The sequence below is a fragment of the Capra hircus genome, chromosome 7 (assembly GCF_001704415.2).
Source record: "Capra hircus breed San Clemente chromosome 7, ASM170441v1, whole genome shotgun sequence".
Classification (NCBI taxonomy): domain Eukaryota; kingdom Metazoa; phylum Chordata; class Mammalia; order Artiodactyla; family Bovidae; genus Capra; species Capra hircus.
In genome coordinates this window covers 94,055,795-94,074,290 of record NC_030814.1, presented here as the reverse complement: position 1 = coordinate 94,074,290, position 18,496 = coordinate 94,055,795, and the positions used below count along the sequence as shown (strand labels likewise).

Genomic DNA, 18,496 nt, shown 5'->3' with positions numbered 1-18,496 from the left:
CTGCAGTCTGTGGGGTTGCAAAGAGTCAGACACGACTGAGTAACTGAACTAAATGGAACTGAAACTGGGAGTTGGTTTAAAAGATACTGAAAGACTAACAGGCAAAAAAAGAACAAAGCAATAACATAGCATTTGTGGGTGAAGAAAGATTGTACTCCACCAAGGGCTTGAGGAATATGAAAGGAACAGTTGAGAATTTAGGGCAAAGAGAATTTTACTGACCACTATGGAGTGTATGTAAAATGAACACAAGATAGAACATAGAGCGGTTATTTCCAGAGTCACACTCCGAAGCCAGAGTCACACTCCAAAGCAATGTATACAAGCATGAGTTTGGAGCAGAGATAATAGCTTCATAAACAGCACATAAGCCATAGAGACCAAACTCTGTGGTGCAGAGAGGCTTTATGTGAAGAATCATTATCGGCAATAATGGGGAAACCATGTTGCCTGTTTGGCTTCTCAAATTGTGCAGTGGTAAAGAATATGCCTTCCAATTCAAGAGATGTGGGTTCCATCCTTGGGTCGGGAAGATCCCCTGGAGAAGGAAAGGGCAACTCCAGTATTCTTGCCTGAAAAATATCATGGACCGAATAGCCTGGCAGGCTACAGTCCATGGGATCACTAAAGAGTCAGGAGCAGCTTACTGACTGAATACGCACGCAGGCACGTTGCCCGTTACTATAGCAGGCTCTTTATATCCTCCCCCATGAGCTCAGATCTCTTCAGGATCTGCGACATTTGTCCAAGAGCAGTTAGGACTCATGACATAAAGGTCACATTTGACTGAAAGATCTGACTTAGATCAGAAGTTCTCAACCTTGGCTACACGGTAGAACCAGCCTCAGTGTCTTTAAAAATCCTCATGCTGGGATTTCCCTGGTGGCCCAGAGGCTTAGATTCTGCCTTTGAATGCAGGAGGCATGAATTCAATCCCCGGTCTTGGAATTAAGACCCCACAAGCTTCATGTTATGACCAAAAATAAACAAATATAAGGAATTTTTAAAAATCCTCGGTTCAAGACAACCTAACATTGTGAAGTATTTTTCCTCCTTTAAAATAAGTAATACATTTAAAAATAAATAAGAATAGAATAAATAGACTCTTTGGCAGTGAGTCTCAGTTGACAGTCTTTTTAAAAATTTATTTTATTGTAGGATAGTTGAATTACAATGTTGCAAAATAGTCAGTATTTGTAAGCCCCCCGCCCCACCCAGATTATTTTGTTAAAAGCCAAGGCTGAGAAGCCATAACATGTATCCTCACACGTAGACTGCATACACAGACTTAAAACATAGTAATTAGCTGGAAAATAGACAACAGCTTTAGAAAAAAAATATACTATTTAAATCTGTAAAAAATGGAGTTGTTCATCTTTCTAGTATGTGGGTCACCACAATAATAAATAATAATAATAAACTAGAGACTCCTTCTTGGGTATAATAAGATTCAGTCACAGTAGTTCTGACACCTGCAGAATCCCAGGAGACCCTCCCAGCCCCATCAAAAACATATCCAAAGAAGCAATATTCAGGTGTGAAACAAGGAAAGGCAAGAAGGCCCTAAGAGCTACAACTGATGTCATGAGGGAGGTAGAATTTTCAGACCTAGATGTTAATTTTACTACATTTTCCAATCTACACTCCAAATGGAAGTTAGATTGTTTTGTTGAGGAACCTGCACAAGGCCCTTTTGAAGTCTTTGTTCCTCAGGCTGTAGATGAAAGGGTTCAGCATGGGGGTGACCACAGTGTACATAACTGAGGCCACTGCATCCTTACTGGGAGATTGTGAGATGGCTGAACTGAGGTACACACCAAGACCTATTCCATAAAATAAGCAAACAACTGCTAGGTGAGAGCCACAGGTAGAAAAGGCTTTGTACCTCCCACCTGATGATGGGACTCTCAAAATTGAGGAAATAATTTTATAGTAAGAGTAAAAGATCCCTGAGAAAGGGAGAAAAGCAAAAATGGCACCAATAAAATATATGACTATATTTTTGGTGAAAATGTCAGAACAGGCAAGCTTGAGGAGCAGAGAAGGGTCACAGAAGAAATTAGAAATTTCTACATCTTTGAAGCAGGTAAGTTGCAGCACAATCAGATTGTGTACCTGGGAGTCCATTAGGCTACCAAAAAAAAAAAAAAAAGACACCGAAACTAAGGAGCAACAGAGGTGTGGGTTCATGATAACCGGGTAGTGCAGTGGGTGACAGATGGCCACAAACCTGTCATAGGACATCACAGACAGCAGCATATCATCCATACATCCAAAAAGTATAAAAATAGACATCTGTGTCAGGCAGCCTGCATAGGAGATGACTCTGCTGTGAGTTTGAATGTTCACAATCATCTTGGGGACCGTGATGGAGGTGAATCCAATGTCAGCCAAGGAGAGGTTTGAGAGGAAGAGGTACAAGGGAGTGTGGGGGTGGGGGTCGGGGGTGGGGGTCAGAGGTGATGGCCAGGATGATGAGCAGGTTCCCCAGCATGGTGATCAGCTACATGGACAGGAAGATGATAAAGAGCAAAGGCTGCAGTTCTGGATCATCTGAGAGTCCCAGGAGGAAGAATTCTGAGACACTTGTTAGATTTCCAGTTCTGTGTAGCTTGGACACCTTTGGAAGAAGAAAAGAGGACTGGAAAAATAAAAATACATAAATGGTCATGCAGTACTGTGTCCATATTTTGGACTCAAGTAATTCATTTCTCAGATTATACATCCCAGTTTCTTCAGCAATATTTCTCAGTGTGACAAATTCTATTTTCTTATAATTTTTTCCTGTTGGTTTCTGTGTTATTCACTTCTGTCTATACTCTCTTACATTCATTATAAAGCTTCATGAAAAGTGAAAGGGAGGAAGGATATTAGAGGTAATACATCCATGGCCTCAGTTAAAGACACCCTACTTCTTTAGACATAATACAGAATGAGAGTCCCTTTCCCTTCTAAGAAAGCAAGTAAAAATGCAAATATAAAGAAGTTAAGTTGTTTATATAAATCTTATTTTATTCAAATACAATTCTAGATATTTCCTCCACTTGGAATATTTATAAATATCTATGAAATGCAGAGATACGTCATCTGGGTTCTAAATTAAAGGTGAATGTTCATAATCAGAACTCATTTTATGATACTCAGAGTTTTATCATCCTTTGTTTTTCTGTCTTCTCTCCTTTATGAAATAAGAGATTATTCAAGTATCAGAGTTTTTTTTAGAAGTCATTTAGTATATATATATTTCATATCTTTGACTTTGGCGGACTTCAAATTTCGATCAATATTGTTTAAGTGTACATGAGCTAATGTGTTGTTGACTACAAAGATGGCATTCATGTACACAGCACTGCTAAAGATAACATAATAATGAAATTTAAGAAATCCTCTTAAAAAAAACAAAAAAGAAATCCTCTTGAAATTTTTAATCTTTAACAGGGTTACTTGTTTCAATACCATCTCATTTAAATGTTTGATAGGTGAGACCCTTTACCTTTGGGGGCTCTATTCTGTACTGGCAGAAAAATAATACTTCACTGATTTTCTTTTCTTCAGTTTACTGAAGTGATTGACAAAATTTCATATATTTGAATTGTGCTGCATGGAGATCATGAAAAGATGTACAAAATGATGATTTAATACAATACACATTGGGAATGATTACCACAGTCAAGTTAAATAATGTATGTGGTACCTCACATAGCTTCTGTGAATGTGTGTGTGTGTGTGTGTGTGTGTGTGTGTGTGTGTGTAGTAACAGTTAAACAGATCTCTCTCAGCAGATTTCAAGAACACAACCAGAATTATTAGCTATAGTTATCAGGCTGCATATTAGATTCCCAAACTTACTCATTTCGTAACAAAAGTTTGTACATTTTGACCACCATTTCCTCACCTTTTCTACCACCAATCCTCATAACAAGAGTTTGATTTTCTTAGCTTCCACACAGAACTGAGATCATAGTGGATTTGACTTTCTATGACTGGTATATATAGTTTAATAAGCACAGTATTGTCCAGGTCCATCCATGTTGTCAAAAATGGCAGGATTTTCTTCTTTCTGTGGCTAGATAATATCCTATTGTTTATATATACACATCTCATTTTCTTTACCTATTCATCTGTCAACAGATCCATATTTTCACTATTTCAAATAATATTGCAAAGACAAGGGAATGTAAATATTCACTTTTGAGGGTCTGATTTTATTTCTTTGGCCAATACTCTGAAGTGGGGTTTCTGGTTTCTAGTTCTATTTCAATTTGTTGCAGTTAAAATTTTTTTAAAAAAATTTATTTATTTTAATTGGAGGTTAATTACTTTACAATATTGTATTGGTTTTGCCATACAGCAACATGAATCTGCCTCAGGTATATACGTGTTCCCCATCCTGAACCCCCCGCCCTCCTCCCTCCCCGTACCATCCCTCTGGGTCATCTCAGGGCACCAGCCCCAAGCATCCAGTATCATGCATCGAAGCTGGACTGGCGATTCGTCCAATATATGATATTATACATGTTTCAATGCCATTCTCCCAAATCATCCCATCCTTGCCTTCTCCCACAGAGTTCAAAAGACTATTCTATACATCTGTGTCTCTTTTGCTGTCTTGCATACAGGATTATCATTACCATCTTTCTAAATTCCATATATATGTGTTAGTATACTGTATTGGTGTTTTTCTTTCTGGCTTACTTCACTAGGTATAATAGGCTCCAGTTTCATCACCTCATTAGAACTGATTCAAATGTATTCTTTTGAATGGCTGAGTCATGCTCCATTGTGTATATGTATCACAGCTTTCTTATCCATTCATCTGCTGATGAACATCTAGGTTGCTTCCATGTCCTGGCTATTATAAACAGTGCTGCAATGAACATTGGGGTACACGTGTCTCCTTCAGTTCTGGTTTCCTCAGTGTGTATGCCCAGCAGTGGGATTGCTGGGTCATAAGGCAGTTCTATTTCCAGTTTTTAAAGGAATCTCCACACTGTTCTCCATAGTGGCTGTACTAGTTTGCATTCCCACCAACAGTGTAAGAGGGATCCCTTTTCTCCACACCCTCTCCAGCATTTATTGCTTGTAGACTTTTGGATCGCAGCCATTCTGACTGGTGTGAAATGGTACCTCAGTGTGGTTTTGATTTGCATTTCTCTGATAATGAGTGATGTTGAGCATCTTTTCATGTGTTTGTTAGCCATCCGTATGTCTTCTTTGGAGAAATGTCTATTTAGTTCTTTGGCCCATTTTTTGATTGGGTCGTTTATTTTTCTGGAATTGAGCTGCAGGAGTTGCTTATATATTTTTGACATTAGTTGCTTGTCAGTTGCTTCATTTGGTATTATTTTCTCCCATTCAGAAGGCTGTCTTTTCACCTTGCTTATAGTTTCCTTTGTTGTGCAGAAGGTTATAAGTTTAATCAGGTCCCATTTGTTTATTTTTGCTTTTATTTCCAATATTCTTGGAGGTGGGTCATAGAGGATCCTGCTGTGATTTATGTCGGAGAGTGTTTTGCCTATGTTCTCCTCTAGGAGTTTTATAGTTTCTGGTCTTCCGTTTAGATCTTTAATCCATTTTGAGTTTATTTTTGTGTATGGTGTCAGAAATTGTTCTAGTTTCATTCTTTTACAAGTGGTTGACCAATTTTCCCAGCACCACTTGTGAAAGAGATTGTCTTTTCTCCATCGTATATTCTTGCCTCCTTTGTCGAAGATAAGGTGTCCATAGGCGCATGGGGATTTATCTCTGGGCTCTCTATTTTGTTCCATTGATTTATATTTCTGTCTTTGTGCCAGTACCATACTGTTTTGATGACTGTGGCTTTGTAGTAGAGCCTGAAGTCAGCCAGGTTGATTCCTCCAGTTCCATTCTTTCTTAAGATTGCTTTGGCTATTTGAGTTTTTTTGTATTTCCATACAAATTGTGAAATTATTTGTTCTAGCTCTGTGAAAAATACCGTTTTAAAGAACATCCATTCTGTTTTCTCCAACAACGGTACCAACATTCATTCCCACCAACAATGTACAACAGTTCCCTTATCTCCACTTCCTCACCAGCATTTTTGTTTTCTTTTGATTGTTTTTAATAGCCATCCTAACAGTTATAAGGTGATCTTTGATCTGGTTTGGACCTGTGTTTCTGATATTAACTGATGTTGAGTGCCTTTTTATATACCTGTTAGTCTTGTCCTCCTGACTGTAAACACTTCAGAGCCAGATATCTATGATGCTATGATGTTCTATGATCATAGCAGTAGATGATGTTATGGTTGATGTCACATTCTTCATCCTTGTCCTCAGCTTCATCCTCATCACTACTCTCATAATGAACTGAAGTGTTCAGGGGGAAGGTTACAGAGTCCATTAGCTGCTCTGGTGGGAGGGATTCCAGCCAGAGTCAGAACCAGTGGTGGTGGAAGCAGAACTCTGAATGAGAGTTCTTACACCCCAGCCAGATCCTTGAATGTAGACTTTAAGTGCTCTATTTGAAAACTGAGCAGATCGGTGCCCTCCAGATTTCCCTACCAAGTAACACATCATGTTTGTGGAGGGAATAATGCTCCCAACAGTTTGTCCTTCGATCACTGTCTCCCTCAGTACTTATGGGGCTGGGCTGCATCTCTGCTGGAGCATGACCAAGGAGCACAGACTCACTCACCCTCTCCTGTCTGGTGTGTGATAAAGTCTCAGGGTTTCTCCTCAGGTTGAGCAGGAAGACAGACTCAGGCTGGACCTTCTGATGCAGATTCCTATGAAGGATGGAGACACAGGTGTGGACTCACAGTATTAGAACAGGCAAATTAATTAGCTAGAGGCACTGCCCAATTATTTACAATGGTATGACCTTAGGGCTCAACTCCCAAGCTGGTCCACATTATCCCAGTCTCTGGAGACTTGATAATATTAACAGAACAGGAAAGGAGAAAAATGAATGTCCTAGGAATGATCTGGGCCCCTCTTCTCCTCAGGAGGAAATTAACCTTGTACTTTTACTTATTGCTTCTAACTTGCAGGTACTTAACATAAAATTCAGACCCTCCCTCTTCCAATTTAGCCACTCAATGTATTATTTTGATATCTACAAATCAGTAGTATCAATCATGAAATCTATGTAGTATTAGGTCTATACCAAGAATGTGATATACTTTCCATTTTCACAGTTAGTATTTGTCTCAAAGGATAGCTTCTCTCTTTTTTTTTTTGGCTAATTTTAATGAATCTTCACTTGGGGTCACAAGAAGCAGACATGATTTAGCAACTAAACCACCGCCAAACCAATGAGTCTTCAGTTTTAAGTTTTTTTTCTCTATTGACATTGGCATATTAGAAAACTATTGATCTTTACTTACAATTTAATCACTGATACTTTAAATATTTCAGTGCATCTCCCAGAATGTTGCAATCAAGATGTCAGTCAGGCTGCAGGTATCACAAAGTTAGATCAGCAGATATCCACTCTCAAGCTCACTCATGAGACTGTTGGTAGGATTCACTTCTTCATGGAATATTGTCCAGAGAATTACTTCAGTTCCTTGACATGTGACCTCCTGGTGAGGCAGTTGGGTTTTATTAATGCAAGCCACCAAGAGTGCCAGAGAGAAACACCAAGAAGAGAGCCAGATTATTTTGCTCTGTTCCCAGAAGTGACTTCCCAACATTTCTTTCACATTCTTGTTGTTGGAAGTGGGTCTTTATGTACGTCTTGCACTCAATGGCAGGGAAATACACAGGGGTAGGAAAACCAGGAGTTTGGGTCAGTGAGAGAATCTCAGATACTGCCCACCACACAGAAACCTCATCCTCAATGAGAGGAAGACACTGGGTTTTGGGGCATCAAAAATAATTCATCCACAGCAAAATGTATAACTGTGCATGTGTGCTAAGTCACTTCAGTCGTGTTCGACTCTCATTGACCTTTTGGACTGTATCCCGCCAGGCTCCTCTGTCCATTGGATTCCCCGGGCAAGAGTACTGGAGTGGGTTTCCATGCCCTCCTTCAGGGGATCTTCCAGACTCAGGGATTGAACCCGCATCTCTTATGTCTCCTGCATTAGCCGGTAGGTTCTTTACCACTAGCACCACCCAGGAAGCCCAAAAATGTATTACTAAACTGAAGTTATTTCATAGTGAGTAGAAGAGATAAGATTTTAGGATAAATGACAAAGATGAATCTATAGAACATGAGGCATGTGAGACAGCAAAAGAGACACAGATGTGTAAAACGGACTTTTGGACTCTGAGGGAGAGGGAGAGGGTGGGATGATTTGGGAGAATGGCACTGAAACATGTATACTATCATGTAAGAAATGAATCACCAGTCTATGTTCGATGCAGGATTCAGGATGCTTGGGGCTTGTGCATGGGGATAATCCAGAGAGATGATATGGGGTGGAAGGTGGGAGGGGGGTTCAGGATTGGGAACTCATGTACACCCGTGGCGGATTCATGTCAATGTATGGCAAAACCAATACAGTATTGTAAAGTAAAATAAAGCAAAAAAAAAAATTAAAAAAAAAGAAACCATTGGAAAAAAAAAACAACAAAAAGAACATGAGGCATGAAAACCAAGGTCCATTATGCTTATACCATAAATGTGACATGTACTGCTTCTTTTCCCAATTCCCCCTTTTATGATGAGTATCCTGGTGCTAAACTGTGCTTAGTCACTCAGTCATGTCAGACTCTTTGTGATCCTATGTATTGTAGCCCACCAGACTCTCCTGTACATGTGGATTCTCCAGGCAAGAACACTGGAGTGGGTTGCCATGCCCTCCTCCAGGGGATCTTCCCAACCCAGGGGTCGAACCCAGGTCTCCCGCATTGCAGGCAGATTCTTTACCATCTGAGCCACCAGGAAGCCCAAGAGTACTGGAGTGGGTAGCTTATCCTTTCTCCAGGGGATCTTCCCAACCCAGGTATGGAACTGGAGTCTCCTGCATTGCAGGCAGATTCTTTACCAGCTGAGCTACCCAGGAAGCCCTCAGTATTCTTGATCAAACGGCAACTGAGTAGGGTTAATTATAGAGAGATGGGGAGAGTATTGGGCCTCTTTGAAATATGTGGGCAATGGTAAAAGTGTTAAACTGAGGTCATAGCATTGTGGGGAGAAGGGATCAGGCATTAGGGTGAGAGCTAAGGATGAGTGTAGAAGATATGGTGTATATAAAAGATAGATATTGGTGTTTATGTAGTAAATTAGTGATTTGCTTTGTGCTTGACTCAGTTTTCTTTACATAATGAGTATCTGTAAAGATAACAAGAATCTTCTCACATTCAGTATTTGATGCATCACTGAGAAATTTCTGTCCTCACTATTTATCCCTTTATTCTGTGCAGAAATATTCAAATCCCACACTTTGTTCTATGAGTCTCAATCTTGCAGTTACCTTTAGAGAAAAAATAGATCCTATTGAATGTCCTGATAATAAACCAAAACCATATTTTTAAAAATTAATTTATTTTTTATTGAAGGATAATTGCTTTACAGAATTTTGTGGTTTTCTGTCAAACCTCAACATGAATCAGCCACAGGTATACATATATCATCTCTCTTTTGAACCTCCCTCCCATCTCCCTCCCATCTAGGTTGATACAAAGCCCCTGTTTGGGTTTCCTGAGACATACAAAAAATTCCTATTGGCTATCTATTTTACATATGGTTATGTAAGTTTTCATGTTACTCTCTCCATACATCTCACCCTCTCCTCCCCTCTCTCCATGTCCATAAATCTACTCTCTATGTCTGCTTCTCCATTGCTGCCCTGAAAATAACTTCTTCAGTACCATTTTTCTAGATTCCATATATATCCATTAGAATATGATATTTATCTTCCTCTTTCTGACTCACTTCACTCTGTATAATAGATTCTAGGTTCATCCACCTCATTAGAACTGACTCAAATGTGCTCCTTTTATGACTCAAATGTGCTCCTTTTATGTCCATTGTATATATGTACCACAACTTTTATATCCATTCGTCCATTGATGAACATCTAGATTGCTTCCATGTTGTAGCTACTGTAAATAGTGCTGCAATGAACAATGGGATACATGTGTCTTTTTAAATTTCGGTTTCCTCAGGGTATGTGCGTAGGAGTGGGATTTCTGGGTCATATGGTAGCTTTATTCCTAGTTTTTTAAGGAATCTCCATACCATCTTCCATAGTGGCTGTATCAATTTAGATTCCCACCAATAGGGCAAGAGCATTCCCTTTTCTCCACACCCTCTCCAGCATTTACTGTTTGTAGACACTTTTGATGATGGTCATTCTGAGTGGTGTGAGGTGATATCTCATTATAGTTTTGATTTGCATCTCTAATAATGAATGATGTTGAGCATCTTTTCATGTGTTTGTTAGCCATCTTTATGTCTTCTTTGGAGAAATGCCTATTAAGGTCTTTTCCCCATCTTTTGATTGGGTTTTTTGTTTTTCTGGCATTGAGTTGTATTAGCTGCTTGTATATTTTGGAAATTAATCCTTTGTCAGTTGCTTCATTTGCTATTATTTTCTCCCATTCTGAGGGTTGTCTTTTCACCTTGCTATAGTTTCCTTTGCTGTGCAAAAGATTTTAAGTTTAATCAGGTCTCACTTTATTTTTGTTTTAATTTCCATTACTCTAGGAGGTGGGTCATAGAGGATCTTGCTTTATAGTTTTGTAGATCTTGCTTTATAGTTTTATAGTTCCTTATCTTACATTTAGGTCTTTAATCCATTTTGAGTTTATCTTTGTGTATGGTGTTAGAAAGTGTTCTAATTTCATTCTTTTACATGTAGTGGTCCAGTTTTCCCAGCAGCATTTATTGAAGAGGCTGTCTTTGCCCCATTGTATATTCTTGCCTCCTTTGTCAAAAGTAAGGTACCCAAAGGTGCATGGGTTTATTTCTGGCATTTCTATCTTGTTCCATTGGTCTATACTTCTGTTTTTGTGCCAGTACCATACTCTCTTGATGACTGTAGCTTTGTAGTATAATCTGAAGTCAGGAAGGTTGATTTCTCTAGCTCCATTCTTCTTTCTCAAGACTGTTTTGCTATTCAGGATCTTTTGTTTTTTCATGCGAATTGTCACTTTTTTTGTTCTAGTTTTGTGAAAAATGTCATTGGTAGTTTGATAGGGATCACATTGAATCTGTAGATTCCATTTGGTAGTATAGTCATTTTCACAACATTGATTCTTCCTATCCAGAAACATGGAATATCTCCATCTGTTTATGTCATCTTTGATTTCTTTCATCAGTGTCTTATAATTTTCTGTGTACAGTTCTTTTGTCTCCTTAGGTAAGCTTATTCCTAGATATTTAATTCTTTTTGTTTCAGTGGTGAATGGGATTGATTCCTTAATTTCTCTTTCTGATTTTTCATTGTTAGTATACAGAAATGCAAGTGATTTCTGTGTATTGATTTTGTATCTTGCAACTTTGCTAAGTTCACTGATTAGTCCTAGTAATTTTCTAATACTATCTTTAGGGTTTTCTGTGTACTGTATCATGTCACCTGCAAACAGTGAGATTTTTACTTCTTCTTTTCCAATCTGGATTTCCTTTTTTTTTTCTTCTCTGTTTGCTGTAGCTAGGACTTCCAGAACTATGTTGAATAATAGTGGTGAAAGTGGACACCCTTGTCTTGTTCCTCATCTTAGAGGAATTGCTTTCAGCTTTTCACCATTGAGAATAATGTTTGCTGTAAGCATATTATGTATGGTCTTTTCTATATTGAGGTAGGTTCTTTCTATGCCCATTTTTTTTGAAGAGTTTTAATCATAAATGGGTGCTGAATTTTGTCAAAGGCTTTTTCTGTATCAAGATTGTCATATGCAGATACCATATTTTTATGATTTTAAAGCAAACCATATTTTTTCCCTCTCTTTCACAAGTGGTCTTAGGGACATCGATAGAAGAGTTACAGGACAGAGGAAAAATACTGGATGTATAAATATTAAATTTTCTTTACTCTTTCTTGTGAGGTAGTGGGGTAATTTATTCAATGTTGTACAAAGTAGAGCTGTGCCTAATCTCTGCCCTCTCTGTGCCACATTAGAGTACAAATAGATGAATTTCAGTTTCTGTCTTCAGCCTGGTCAAGGTTTCACTGTGTCAGCAGAAAAATGTAATGGTCATGAGGCATCCCAGATTAAACACTAATGGTATCCAATTCACTTATTTGAAACATATCAATCTCAGAAGAGCTGACAAGAATGATAGCTACATTTAGTGTTTTCTTACCATATGTACACAGTATCTTTTAAATCTTAGAATGCTTTCAGAGGTAGAGAACAAACTTATTGATACCAAAGGGGGAAGGGAAGTGGGATGAATTGGTAGATTGGGATTGACATATATACACTATGGATAACTAACCCAGGTGGCTCAGAGGTTAAAGCATCTGCCCACAATGTGGGAGACCTGGGTTCAATCCCTGGGTTGGGAAGATCTCCTGGAGGAGGAAATGGCAACCTACTCCAGTATTCTTGCCTGGAAAATCCCATGGACAGAAGAGCCTGGTAGGCTACAGTCCATGGGGTCGCAAAGAGTCAGACACAACTGAGTGGATTTCTTTCTTTCTTCTTCCTTTCTTTCACTATGGATACTATGTATAAAATGTATAACTAGGGAAACTACTCCATAGCACAGGGACCACTACTCAGTGCTCTGTGGTGACCTGAATGGGGAGGATATCCAAAAAAAATGGATATATGCATATATAAAACTGATTCACTTTGCTGTACAGCAGAAACTAACACAACAGTGTAAAGCAAATATACTCCAACAAAAATTAATTTATAAAAATCTTATAAAAGCAAAAATAAACAAATGGGATCTAATTAAAATTAAAAGCTTCTGCACAACAAAGGAAAATATAAGCAAGGTGAAAAGACAGCCTTCTGAATGGGAGAAAATAATAGCAAATGAAGCAACTGACAAACAACTAATCTCAAAAATATACAAGCAACTCCTGCAGCTCAATTCCAGAAAAATGAACGACCCAATCAAAAAATGGGCCAAAGAACTAAATAGACATTTCTCCAAAGAAGACATACAGATGGCTAACAAACACATGAAAAGATGCTCAACATCACTCATTATTAGAGAAATGCAAATCAAAACCACAATGAGGTACCACTTCACACCAGTCGGAATGGCTGCGATCCAAAAGTCTGCAAGCAATAAATGCTGGAGAGGGTGTGGAGAAAAGGGAACCCTCCTACACTGTTGGTGGGAATGCAAACTAGTACAGCCACTATGGAGAACAGTGTGGAGATTCCTTAAAAAATTGCAAATAGAACTACCTTATGACCCAGCAATCCCACTGCTGGGCATACACACTGAGGAAACCAGAATTGAAAGAGACACATGTACCCCAATGTTCATCGCAGCACTGTTTATAATAGCCAGGACATGGAAACAACCTAGATGTCCATCAGCAGATGAATGGATAAGAAAGCTGTGGTACATATACACAATGGAGTATTACTCAGCCGTTAAAAAGAATTCATTTGAATCAGTTCTGATGAGATGGATGAAACTGGAGCCGATTATACAGAGTGAAGTAAGCCAGAAAGAAAAACACCAATACAGTATACTAACACATATATATGGAATTTAGGAAGATGGCAATGACGACCCTGTATGCAAGACAGGAAAAAAGACACAGATGTGTATAACGGACTTTTGGACTCAGAGGGAGAGGGAGAGGGTGGGATGATTTGGGAGAATGTGAATTCTAACGTGTATACTGTCATGTAAGAATTGAATCGCCAGTCCATGTCTGACGTAGGGTGCAGCATGCTTGGGGCTGGTGCATGGGGATGACCCAGAGAGATGTTGTGGGGAGGGAGGTGGGAGGGGGGTTCATGTTTGGGAACGCATGTAAGAATTAAAGATTTTAAAATTTATAAAATAAAAAAAATTAAAAAAAAATAAATAAAAATAAAATGAATGAAATGGAACTATAAAAAAAAATCTTAGAGTGCTTTAAGCTCTCTGTGGTTAACAAAGGAAAATTAGAATGCATGAGAAATATTTAAAAACATTTTTTAAGGTAGTATACTCATTTTCACTGTATTGACTCTTCTGATCCATGAACATGGTATATTTCTCCATCTATTTGTGTCATCTTTGATTTCTTTCATCAGTGTTTTATAGTTTTCTATATATAGGCCTTTTGTTTCTTTAGGTAGATTTATTCCTAAGTATTTTATTCTTTTCATCGCAATGGTGAATGGAATTGTTTCCTTAATTTCTCTTTCTGTTTTCTCATTGTTAGTGTATAGGAATGCAAGGGATTTCTGTGTGTTGATTTTATATCCTGCAACTTTACTATATTCATTGATTAGCTCTAGTAATTTTCTGGTGGAGTCTTTCTGGATTTCTATGTAGAAGATCATGTCATCTGCAAACAATGAGAGTTTTACTTCTTCTTTTCCAATTTGGATTCCTTTTATTTCTTTTTCTTCTCTGATTGCTGTGGCCAAAACTTCCAAAACTATCTTGAATAGTAGTGGTGAGAGTGGGCACCTTTTCTTGTTCCTGACTTTAGGGGAAATGCTTTTAATTTTTCATCATAGAGGATAATGTTTGTTGTGGGTTTATCATATACGGCTTTTATTATGTTGAGGTATGTACCTTCTATGCCTGCTTTCTGGGGGGTATTTCTTTATCATAAATAGATGTTTAATTTTGTCAAAGGCTTTCTCTGCATCTATTGAGATAATCATATGGTTTTTATCTTTCAGTTTGTTAATATGGTGTATCGCATTGACTGATTTGCGGATATTGAAGAATCCTTGCATCCCTGGGATAAAGCCCAATTGGTCATGATATGTGATCCTTTTAATATGTTGTTGGATTCTGTTTGCTAGAATTTTGTAAAGGATTTTTTTTCATCTATGTTCATCAGTGATATTGGCCTGTAGATTTTCTTTGTGGCATCTTTGTCTGGTTTTGGTGATGTTGACCTCATAGAATGAGTTTGGCAGTTTACCTTCCTCTGCAATTTTCTGGAAGAGTTTGAGTAGGACAGGTGTTAGCTCTTCTCTAAATTTTTGGTAGAATTCAGCTGTGAAGCTGGTCCTGGGCTTTTGTTTGTTGGAAGATTTCTGATTACAGTTTCAATTTCTGTGCTTGTGATGGGTCTGTTAAGATTTTCTATTTCATCCTGGTTCCTTTTTGGAAAGTTATACTTTTTTAAGAATTCATCCATTTCTTCCAAGTTATCCATTTTATTGGCATATAGTTGCTGATAGTAGTCTCTTATGATCCTTTGTATTTCTGTGTTATCTGTTGTCATTTCTCCATTTTCATTTCTAATTTTGTTGATTTGATTCTTCTCCTTTTTTTTCTTGATGAGTCTGGCTAATGGTTTGTCTATTTTATTTGTCTTCTCAGAGAACCAGCTTTTAGTTTTGTTGATTTATGCTATAGTCTTCTTGTTTCTTTTTTGTTTATTTCTGCCTTATTTTTTATGATTTCTTTCCTTCCACTAACCCTGGTGTTCTTCATTTCTTCTTTTTCTAGTTGCTGTAGGTGTAAAGTTAGGTTATTTATTTAATTTTTCTCTTGTTTCTTGAGGTCAAACAAGTATACTACCCAAAGCAATCTATAGATTCAATGCCATCCCTATCAAGCTATCAATGGTATTTCTCAGACAACTAGAACCAATAATTTCACAATTAGTATGGAAACACAAATAACCTCGAATAGCCAAAGCAATCTCAAGAAAGAAGAATGAACTAGAGGAATCAAGCTGCCTATCTTCAGTCTATACTACAAAGCAACAGTCATAAGGCAGTATGGTACTGGCACAAAGACAGAAATATAGATCAATGGAAAAAAATAGAAAGCCCAGAGATAAATCCATACACCTATGGACACCTTATCTTCGACAAAGGAGGCAAGAATATACAATGGAGAAAAGACAATCTCTTTCACATGTGGTGCTTGGAAAACTGGTCAACCACTTGTAAAAGAATGAAACTAGAACACTTTCTAACACCATACACAAAGATAAACTCAAAATGGATTAAAGATCTAAATATAAGACCAGAAACTATAAAACTCCTAGAGGAGAACATAGGCAAAACACTCTCCGACATAAATCACAGCAGGATCCTCTATGACCCACCTCCCAGAGTAACAGAAATAAAAGCATAAATAAACAAATGGGACCTGATTAAACTTAAAGGCTTTTGTACAACGAAGAAAACTATAAGCAAGGTGAAAAGAGAGCCTTCAGAATGGGAGAAAATAATAGCAAATGAAGCAACTGACAAGCAACTAATGTCAAAAATATACAAGCAACTCCTGCAGCTCACTTCCAGAAAAATAAATGACCCAATCAAAAAATGGGCCAAAGAACTAAATAGACATTTCTCCAAAGAAGACATACAGATGGCTAACAAACACATGAAAAGATGTTCAACATCACTCATTATCAGAGAAATGCAAATCAAAACCACAAGGAGGTACCATTTCACGCCAGTCAGATGGCTGCGATCCAAAAGTCTACAAGCAATAAATGCTGGAGAGGGTGTGGAGAAAAAGGAACCCTCTTACACTGTTGGTGGGAATGTAAACTAGTACAACCACTGTGGAGAACAGTGTGGAAACTCCTTCAAATACTGAAAATAGAACTGCCATTCAACCCAGCAATCCCAATGCTGGGAATACTCACTGAAGAAACCAGAATTAAAAGAGACACATGTACCCCAATGTTCATTGCAGCACTGTTTATAATAGCCAGGACATGGAAGCAACCTAGATGTTCATCAGCAGATCAATGGTAAGAAAACTGTGGTACATATCCACAATGGAATATTACTCAGCTATTAAAAAGAATACATTTGAATCAGTTCTAATGAGGTGGATGAAATTGAAGCCTATTAAACAGAGTGAAGTAACTCAGAAAGAAAAACACCAAGACAGTATACTAATGCATATATATGGAATTTAGAAAGATGGTGACAATGACCCTATATGTGAGACAGTGAAAGAGACACAGATGTAAAAAATAGACTTTTGAACTCTGTGGGAGAAGGCAAGGGTGGGATGATTTGAGAGAATAGCATTGAAACATATATATTATCATATGTGAAATAGATCACCAGTCCAGGTTCGATGCATGAGACAGGGTGCTCAGGGCCAGTGCACTGGGATGACCCTGAGGGATGGGATGGGGAGAGAAGTGGCAGGGGGGCTCAGAATGGGGGACACATGTACACCCATGGCTGATTCATGTCAAGGTATGAAGAAACCACTACAATATTGTAAAGTAATTAGCCTCCAATTAAAATAAATAAATTAATTAAAAAAATAAAGATCAGTATTTCATATCCCATACACTAAAAAAACCAAAACAAAACATTTTTTAGAAACAGATTGTTTTGCTGACAAACCTCCACATGACCCTTTTGACATCTCTGTTCTTCATGTTGTAGATGAAGGGGTTCAGCATGGGGGTGACCACAGTGTACATCATTGAGGCTGCTGTATCCTTCCTGCAAGATTGTGAGATAGCTGAGCTGAGGTACACACCAAGACCTGTTTCATAAAATAAGCAAACAACTGCCAGGTGAGAGCCACAGGTGAAGAAAGATTTATGCCTCCCATCTGATGAAGGGACCCTTAAGATAGAGGAAACAATTTTATAATAAGAAAAAGATCCCTGTGATAGGGAGAAATCCAGAGATGGCACCAAAATACATGACTGTGTTATTGGTGAAAGTGTCAGAACATGCAAAATTGAAGAGTTGAGAAGGGTCACAGAAGAAATGAGAAATTTCCACATCTTTGAATCAGGTGAGTTTTAACACAATCGAATTGTGCATCTGGGAAACCAAGAGACAAAGTGACACCAAACCAATGAACCACGGAGACGTGTGTTCATAATGACCAAGTAATGCAGAGGGTGACAGATGGCTACAAACTGGTCATAGGCCATCACAGTCAGGGGGAGACTATCCAAACACCCCAAAAACATAAAAAAGGACATCTGTGTCAGGCATCCTGCATAGGAGATGACCCTGCTGTGAGTCTGAATGTCCAGAATCATTTTCAGGATTGTGGTGGAGGTGAAACTGATGTCATTCAAGGATAGGTTGGAGAGGAAGAAGTCATAGGAGTGTGGAGGTGGGGGTCAGAGGTGACAGCCAGGAAGATGAGCAGGTTCCTAAGCATGGTCACAAGGTACATGGATAGGAAGAGGATAAAGAGCAAAGGCTGCAGTTCTAGATCATCTGAGAGTCCCATGAGGAAGAATTCTGAGTCATTTGTTAGATTCTGTGGCTCCATATAGCTTTGACACCATTTGAAAAAGAAGAGAAGATTGAAAGAAAGGAAACAAATAAATGGGCATGCAACACTGTGTCCATATTTTGGATTCTAGCAATTCACAAACAAAATATTCACATTTGATCCGAAAGTCTGTTCTTTACGTCTGTGTCTCCTTTGCTGACCTTCAAGTAGAATTGTCGGTACCATCTTTCTAAATTTCATATATATGCAT

General features: G+C 38.3%; 2 pseudogenes; both read right to left on the bottom strand.

Annotated features, from left to right (window-relative positions):
- LOC102175757 lies at nucleotides 1,657-2,661 on the bottom strand (annotated as a pseudogene).
- LOC102184334 lies at nucleotides 17,360-18,282 on the bottom strand (annotated as a pseudogene).